At 33.1% G+C, this 8,037-nt stretch overlaps 1 long non-coding RNA gene across 2 annotated transcripts; it reads right to left on the minus strand.

Moving 5' to 3' along the window:
- Nucleotides 1-338: 338 nt before the first annotated feature.
- Nucleotides 339-1,984, minus strand: LOC137253270 (uncharacterized). Of its 2 annotated transcripts, none has more exons than XR_010953758.1 (3): nt 974-1,984; nt 697-905; nt 339-637 (listed from the first exon to the last, which is right to left on the minus strand). It is a non-coding gene; the product is annotated as an uncharacterized lncRNA (long non-coding RNA). The 2 variants fall into 2 exon arrangements; XR_010953757.1 differs by having other exon boundaries at nt 970-1,984.
- Nucleotides 1,985-8,037: the final 6,053 nt, after the last annotated feature.

Here is an 8,037-nt window from a genome sequence, read left to right on the forward strand (position 1 = left end):
CGATCCGTGCGTCACCTAACGGAATTTTTCCCCTTTTGTTGCATTGTCTCGGTGTCCTGACCTATGTATATATGAAGTTTCACTTTTGTAGCTTAATAAGAAGTTACTTAAAAAACGATTGCAAGATTTGTATTGAAAATGCCTACAAACATTCAACCGGCCTAATATAAAGGAAATAATATGCACCGTTTAAACGGTCAAGCGCCAATTATGTAAGTAATATGGCACAAAGCGCCCACGCTTTTTTCACAATAATACTAATATTTTCCATTCATTATTGTTTTAAACTTCTTTTTGAAAATTATTGTTAAGTTTTTAGTTCGATATAATTTAAAAGCATGTTTTTTGTTTTTTTTTTTCAAATTATATTTATTTGTTGGTAACTCTCCTTTTTCCTACAAATTGGCGGGACTTGTCCTTCATGTATTACTCCGACTCCGAACGACATTTGCAAGGCAGATGAATTTTCGCTGAGCAATTTTCCAGGAACAAATACACTGGAAATCACTGCCAGGGAGCGACTCCACTTAGAGAAAGTTTTTTAATTGAGAAAACTTGTTTATAAATTTTTGAAGTTGCTTTTCCCGGGGCTGTGCAGGGAAAATCGAAATTTGAAAAGTGAATTGCACACGGTTCCCTTAAAAAAAATTATTTTTTAACACAATTTTTAAATTTTCTTTGTTTATTTTAACTAACCTTGATACAACTATTACCAAATTTAGTATATATTTGTTGTTTTTTTATATTAATAGTTTCGCCGAAGTTTCACCTGACTGATTAGTGTCCCGCACAAATGGATGTTTTTTGCGATTTTTCACACATATATACAAATATTTCAAGAGCAGATTTCTGTTTTTAGTTACACATATACCATACAATCAATCATATTGCACCAATACCTCTGTCTAAAAAAACATTTTTTTAGTTAAGGCCTAAAAATTAAAAAAATTTGTACGATTTGACCCATACCAACCGTGGAATGTTCCAGTAGCAATTATTGTGAAAAACGAGTGAAACATTATCAACACCGCTGTTTGACCCGTACCAAGCGTGGAATGCTCCAGTAGCAATTATTGTGAAGAACGGGTGAAACATTATCAATATCATTGGGTGCTTCACCGCTGCCTTTGTTAAAGAAGACCTAGACGTCATCCCTGTTGAATCTGTGCACTACCAGATCGCCCTTCTCGTTCTGGTAAAAATTTGACCCGTGTTTGAAACTAAAATGTTCAATATAAAGTTTATTTGAAGAATGAATCTCATACCATATATAAAAAATGTAAGACAAACATATTTTTGAAAGTTAACAAGATCAATTGAATATCAACAGGTGTTTCTATCACAAAGTAAAACATATCATTTTTTCCTCCCCAATTTTTTACAAATTTGTGGTGTATAAAAGTCTGGTTTACGTTTAAGTCGAATTGATTTCCGTATTACAGTTGGCTTTAAAGAATCGTGTGAAGAATCGGATTGAAATGCAGAATTTGAATTTTCAGGTGTATTAGATGTCGTTGATTTTAAAACCGAAGATCGCTTTGATTTTTCCGCAATAGATGTATGCAGTTGAGAAGCCTCAACGAAATCTGAACTTTGGTCTGTTACATGTTGTGAACGAATTTCATTTTAATGACGTTTTATACTTCTTCCCAATTATGTATCTATAAGATACATCATTTTTCCGATATTTTTCACAATTTTTCCTTTATTCCATGATTTGTTTTTTCTAGAAAAATAAAAAAAATAGATCTTTTGATTAATTAAAAATTTTGGTTTTTTATTCAAAGGTGTAGATTTATTGACTCCAGATGACTGTAAAAAAGATAACATAGTTCTAGGTTGACGATTATGTAATAACTCCGAAGGCGATTTTCCATTAATAGTGGGTGTCATTCTATACGATGTTAAATACGTTATTAAAGCGCTGTTAATATTTTTACCATCAGCCAGTTGTTTTTTCATGGCTGTTTTAAATGACCTTACAAATCCTTCCGCTTGCTCATTTGAAGCTGGATGAAAAACGGCAGATGTTAAATGTTGAATGCCGTGAGCTTTATGGAAATTTGCAAACTGCAGTGAAGTAAACTGTGTTCCATTATCTGTAACAATTGTTTGAGGCAATACTTCAATAGAAACAAGTAAGGACGGGAATGTCTTCGGCTGTGCCGAAGACTTCATACCTTTCATGAATGGGGCTGAACAATAATCTTATCCCGTTCGTAATCTCCGAATAATCGGATGTATAAGATAAGAAATATATAGTGAACAGATCTACATACCTAAACGATTTTTAAGATAAATATAAAATAAAAAACAGGTAGGTACTTTGTGTGAGAATGCAAAGTTTCAGGTTTTTTGTGGTCTGCGTTAAAAACTATGACTACGAATCACGTTTTTCAACAATATATGACGTAAACGTAGCTATTTGATGAAATTTGATGAATTTTCAAGCTTCTAGTCGTAAAAAAGCGGCAAAAATTACAGTTTATATGGGGTATATAATATATATACCACCGATCTCTATGATTGGGGTAGAAATTTCGAAAAGTTTCTTATCTGAACAATCGGTTGTATGAGATATATACTATATATACAACCGATCTCTATGATTTTTTCAGACAACAATATATGCCATATACGTAAGCATTCGGTGAAATTTGAAGCTTCTAGCTGTTAAAATGGGGCTAAAATTGTGAAAATATATATATACTATATATAACATCATATATACTATATATATACCACCGATCTGTATGATTTTTTCAGACAACAATATATGCTATATACGTAAGCATTCGTTGAAATTTGAAGCCTCCAGCTCTTAAAATAGGGCAGTAATTACGAAAAGTTTCTTATCTGAACAATCGGTTGTGGGGGATATATACGACCGATCTCATCAATTTTTTCAGGCAACAATATGTACAATATACGAAAGTATATGGTGAAGTTTGAAGCTTCAAATTGTTAAATTGAGTAAGATATTACAAAAATCCTCTTTTTCTGAAAATTCGTTTGTTTGGAGTATATATGCTATAGTGGTCCGATCCGGTCAGTTCCAACAAATGTCTAATCTGACACCCAAATACACCCACTCACCAAATTTTATCAAGATATCTCAAAAATTGAGGGACTAGTTTGCATACAAACAGACAGACGGACAGGCGGACATGGCTAAATCAACTCAGCTCTTCAACCTGATTATTTCGGTGTACTTAATGGTGGGTCTATCTATTTTCCTTTAAGGACTAACAATTTTGGGTTTCGTGACGAAATTAATATACCATTTCATTTTCATGAAAGGTATAAAAATAGGTAGGTACTTTGTGTGAGGTCTGCATGTAAAATCTATGACTACGAATCATGTATTTCAAAAATATATGACGTAAACGTAACTATTTTATGAAATTTTATGAATTTTGAAGCTTCTATCCGTAAAAAAGGGGCAAGAATGACAGGTTATATGAAGTATATAATATATATACCACCGATCTCTATGATTTTTTCAGACAACAATATATGCTATATACGTAAGCATTTGGTGAAATTTGAAGCTTCTAGCTGTTAAAACGGGGCAGAAATTGCGAAAAGTTTCTTATCTGAACAATCGGTTGTATGAGATATATACTATGTATACTACCGATCTCAATGATTTTTTCAGACATCAATATATGCTATACACGTAAGCATTTGGAGAAATTTGCAGCTTCTAGCTGATAAAATGGGGCCGAAATCGCAAAAAAACAATATATATACTATATATACCATCTTATATATATTATATATATCACCGATCTCTATGATTTTTTGAGACAACAATATATACTATATACGTAAGCAATCGATGAAATTTGAAGCTTCTAGCTGTTAAAATGGGGTAGAAATTGCGAAAAGTTTCTTATCTGAACAATGAGATATATACTATATATACAACCGATCTCTATGATTTTTTCAGACAACAATATATGCCATATACGTAGGCATTCGGTGAAATTTGAAGCTTCTAGCTGTTAAAATGGGGCTAAAATTGCAAAAATATATATATATACTATATATACCACCATATATATACTATATATACCACCGATCTGTATGATTTTTTCAGACAACAATATATGCTATATACGTAAGCATTCGTTTAAATTTGAAGCCTCTAGCTCTTAACATAGGGCAGTAATTACGAAAAGTTTCTTATCTGAGCAATCGGTTGTGGGGGATATATACTATATATACGACCGATCTCATCAATTTTTTCAGGCAACAATATGTGCAATATACGAAAGTATATGGTGAAGTGTGAAGCTTCAATCTGTTAAATTGAGTAAGATATTACAAAAATCCTCTTTTTCTGAAAAATCGGTTGTAATGGAGGATATATGCTATAGTGGTCCGATCCGGCCGGTACCGACAAATGTCTAATCGGACATCCAAATACACCCGCTCACCAAATTGTATCAAGATATCTCAAAAATTGAGGGACTCGTTTGCATACAAACAGACACTTACAATTTTGGGTTTCGTGACGAAATTAATATACCATTTCGTTTTCATGAAAGATATAAAAATAGGTAGGTACTCTGTGTGAGGATGCAAAGCTTCACGTTTTTTGTGGTCTGCATGTAAAAATCATGACTACAAATCACGTATTTCAAAAATATATGACGTAAGCGCAACTATTTGATGAAATTTGATGAATTTCGAAGCTTCTATCCGTAAAAAAGGGGCAAAAATGACTGTTTATATGAAGTATATAATATATATACCACTGATCTCTATGATTTTTTCAGACAACAATATATGCTATATACGTAAGCATTTGGTTAAATTTGAAACTTCTAGCTGTTAAAACGGGGCAGAAATTGCGTAAAGTTTCTTATCTGAACAATCGGTTGTATGAGATATATACTATATATACAACCGATCTCTATGATTTTTTCAGACAACAATATATGCCATATACATACGTAAGCATTCGGTGAAATTTGAAGCTTCTAGCTGTTAAAATGGGGCTAAAATTGCGAAAATATATATATATACTTTATATATATACTATATATACCACCGATCTGTATGATTTTTTCAGACAACAATATATGTTATGTACGTAAGCATTCGTTGAAATTTGAAGCCTCTAGCTCTTAAAATAGGGCAGTAATTACGAAAAGTGTCTTATCTGAACAATCGGTTGTGGGGGATATATACTATATATACGACCCATCTCATCAATTTTTTCAGGCAACAATATGTGCAATATCCGAAAGTATATGGTGAAGTTTGAAGCTTCAATCTGTTAAATTGAGTAAGATATTACAAAAGTCCTCTTTTTCTGAAAAATCGGTTGTATGGAGGATATATGCTATAGTGGTCCGATCCGGCCGGTTCCGACAAATGTCTAATCGGACACCCAAATACACCCGCTCACCAAATTTTATCAAGATATCTCAAAAATTGAGGGACTAGTTTGCATACAAACAGACAGACGGACAGACGGACATGCCTAAATAAACTCAGCTCTTCAACCTGATTATTTCGGTATACTTAATGGTTTAATTTTCCTTTAAGGACTTACAATTTTGGATTTCGTGACGAAATTAATATACCATTTCATTTTCATGAAATGTATAAAAATGATTTGCAAAGCTTCAATAGTTGAAATTGTAGACATTTTTTTCATTTTACTTACAAATGGAAACTGTGAAAAAGAGTCAACACATATCAACCACATACAATTATCGAAAGGACCCGCAAAATCTAAATGTATCCTTTCCCATGGTGATGATGCTGTAGGCCAAGTAGAAAATTCTTTTGGAGGACCTGATTTATAACTGTTGCATGATGGGCATGTTGATACAGTTTCTTCTATATCCTTATCAATTTTAGGCCACCAACAATAACGTCGAGAAATCTGCTTTGTGCGAACAATACCCCAATGCCCTTCATGAAGAAATTTTTAAACCTTTCCATGGAGTTGCTTTGGAATTACTACTGTATTAAAATCAATTTGTAGAACCACAACATCTTTAATAGTAGTATACTAAAAACGATAATGAAATAAGGTAAAATGTCTTTATAATTCCCCATATCAGGCCAACCATATTTTATATACTGATGAACTATACTTAAAATTAAATCTTTTCTTGTTTGCGTTATGTTAATAATAATGAGCTTAAAGGCCGTGGTTAAATAAAACACAATGTTTAAAATTTCATTGTTTTTTTTTTAATTTGTCAATATTTCGGCTTCAGTCTGAAGCCATCTTCAGGACTGTAAGTAAACACAAATGTATAAAAAGGGGGCATTCATTTCAGATACATGGTCATTAAAATTTACGTTATGCAACTAGGTATACATTAAACGAGACACAACTTACACTTGTGGTTATTCTTTATCGACTGATCATATGTTCGGAAAACAAAAGTAAAATAAACATCAAAAATGTATACAATTTTAAAGTACAGTAAGAGTAAACTAAAATATGCACAAACAAATATATAGGGATACAATTAATAGAACAACGAATATGTCGTCATCCAACACTATGATTTGTTGATCCCAAGTATGCTGCTAGCGGAATAATTTCTGTACGCTGCTTTCTTTCATGTGCGCCATGAGACTTGCATTTTGTGTTGTTGCTTAAGCAATAAATTGCGATATGCATATGCGCATTGGTCTGTGTCACTTTTAAAATTAATTCTCTTATCATTAGGCGTGTTCATAATGTGGAGCATTTCCATGGTGAAACGCTTATTATATTGTTTCTCTATGTCCAATATAGTAACATTCTGGAAATCGGGATAGTGGCCCGTATCCTTACAGTGGGCCGTTAAGGCCGTTTTATTTTCCGAAGCGTTGTTCCTAAGTTTAATATTGGACTTATGGCCGGAAATCCTTGTCTTTAATTTTAATTTTGTTGTCCCACATATACCTTCTCGCATAAGTGAGACCCGTCACCGTTGCATGGGATTCTGTATAATAGGTTGGATTTCTCATCCTTTGGAATTCTGTCCTTTGTATTACTGTAAATTTGTTTCAATGTATTGTTGTATGTGAACGCTATTTTGACCTTTTCTTTGTCATATAAATCCGATCTCTTGATCCTCTCTGCTATTCTTGGGACATAGGTTATCGCTTTGTATATTTTGTTATTTGCTTCTTCGGGTTTACGTTCATTACGTGCTCTGGTATAGAAATTTCGGACCAGTTTATTGACCAAGAATATACATCCTTAACAAGGGAACTATTTATCACAATGGTGAAATTTTGCATAAAAGAGAATCGATATTTTAAATACAATGAAAAAATATACGCACAACGTACAGGAATGCCCATGGGCTCACCAGCCTCCCCAGTCATAGCTGACATTGTCATGGAGGAGCTGCTAACAAGATTCGAAAATGAAACTACTAGCAAACCACGCCTACTTACAAAGTATGTAGATGACTTATTTGCCATTGTAAAAACTGAAGAAATTGGAAACGTTCTCACTGAACTCAATAGCTACAGCAGAAGCATTCAATTTACAATAGAGGTTGAGAAAGATGGTCAACTACCGTACTTGGACACGTTAATCAATAGGAGAAACAACAAATTATATATTGACTGGTACAGAAAACCCACAGCTTCGGGAAGACTAATTAACTATTATTCAAAACACGAAAAAAGTACAGTAATAAATACCGCCAAAAGCTTCAAAAGACGGGTACTTACAATAAGCGACAGAACGTACCACAAGAAGAATATCACGATCATCAAAAAAACTCTAGAGGATAATGAGTTTCCAAGTAGCTTGGTCAATAAACTGGTCAGAAATTTCTATACCAGAGCACGTAATGAACGTAAACCCGAAGAAGCAAATAACAAAATATACAAAGCGATAACCTATGTCCCAAGAATAGCAGAGAGGATCAAGAGATCGGATTTATATGACAAAGAAAAGGTCAAAATAGCGTTCACATACAACAATACATTGAAACAAATTTACAGTAATACAAAGTACAGAATTCCAAAGGATGAGAAATCCAACCTAATATACAGAATCCC

The sequence above is a fragment of the Eurosta solidaginis genome, chromosome 5 (assembly GCF_040869045.1).
Source record: "Eurosta solidaginis isolate ZX-2024a chromosome 5, ASM4086904v1, whole genome shotgun sequence".
Taxonomy (NCBI): domain Eukaryota; kingdom Metazoa; phylum Arthropoda; class Insecta; order Diptera; family Tephritidae; genus Eurosta; species Eurosta solidaginis.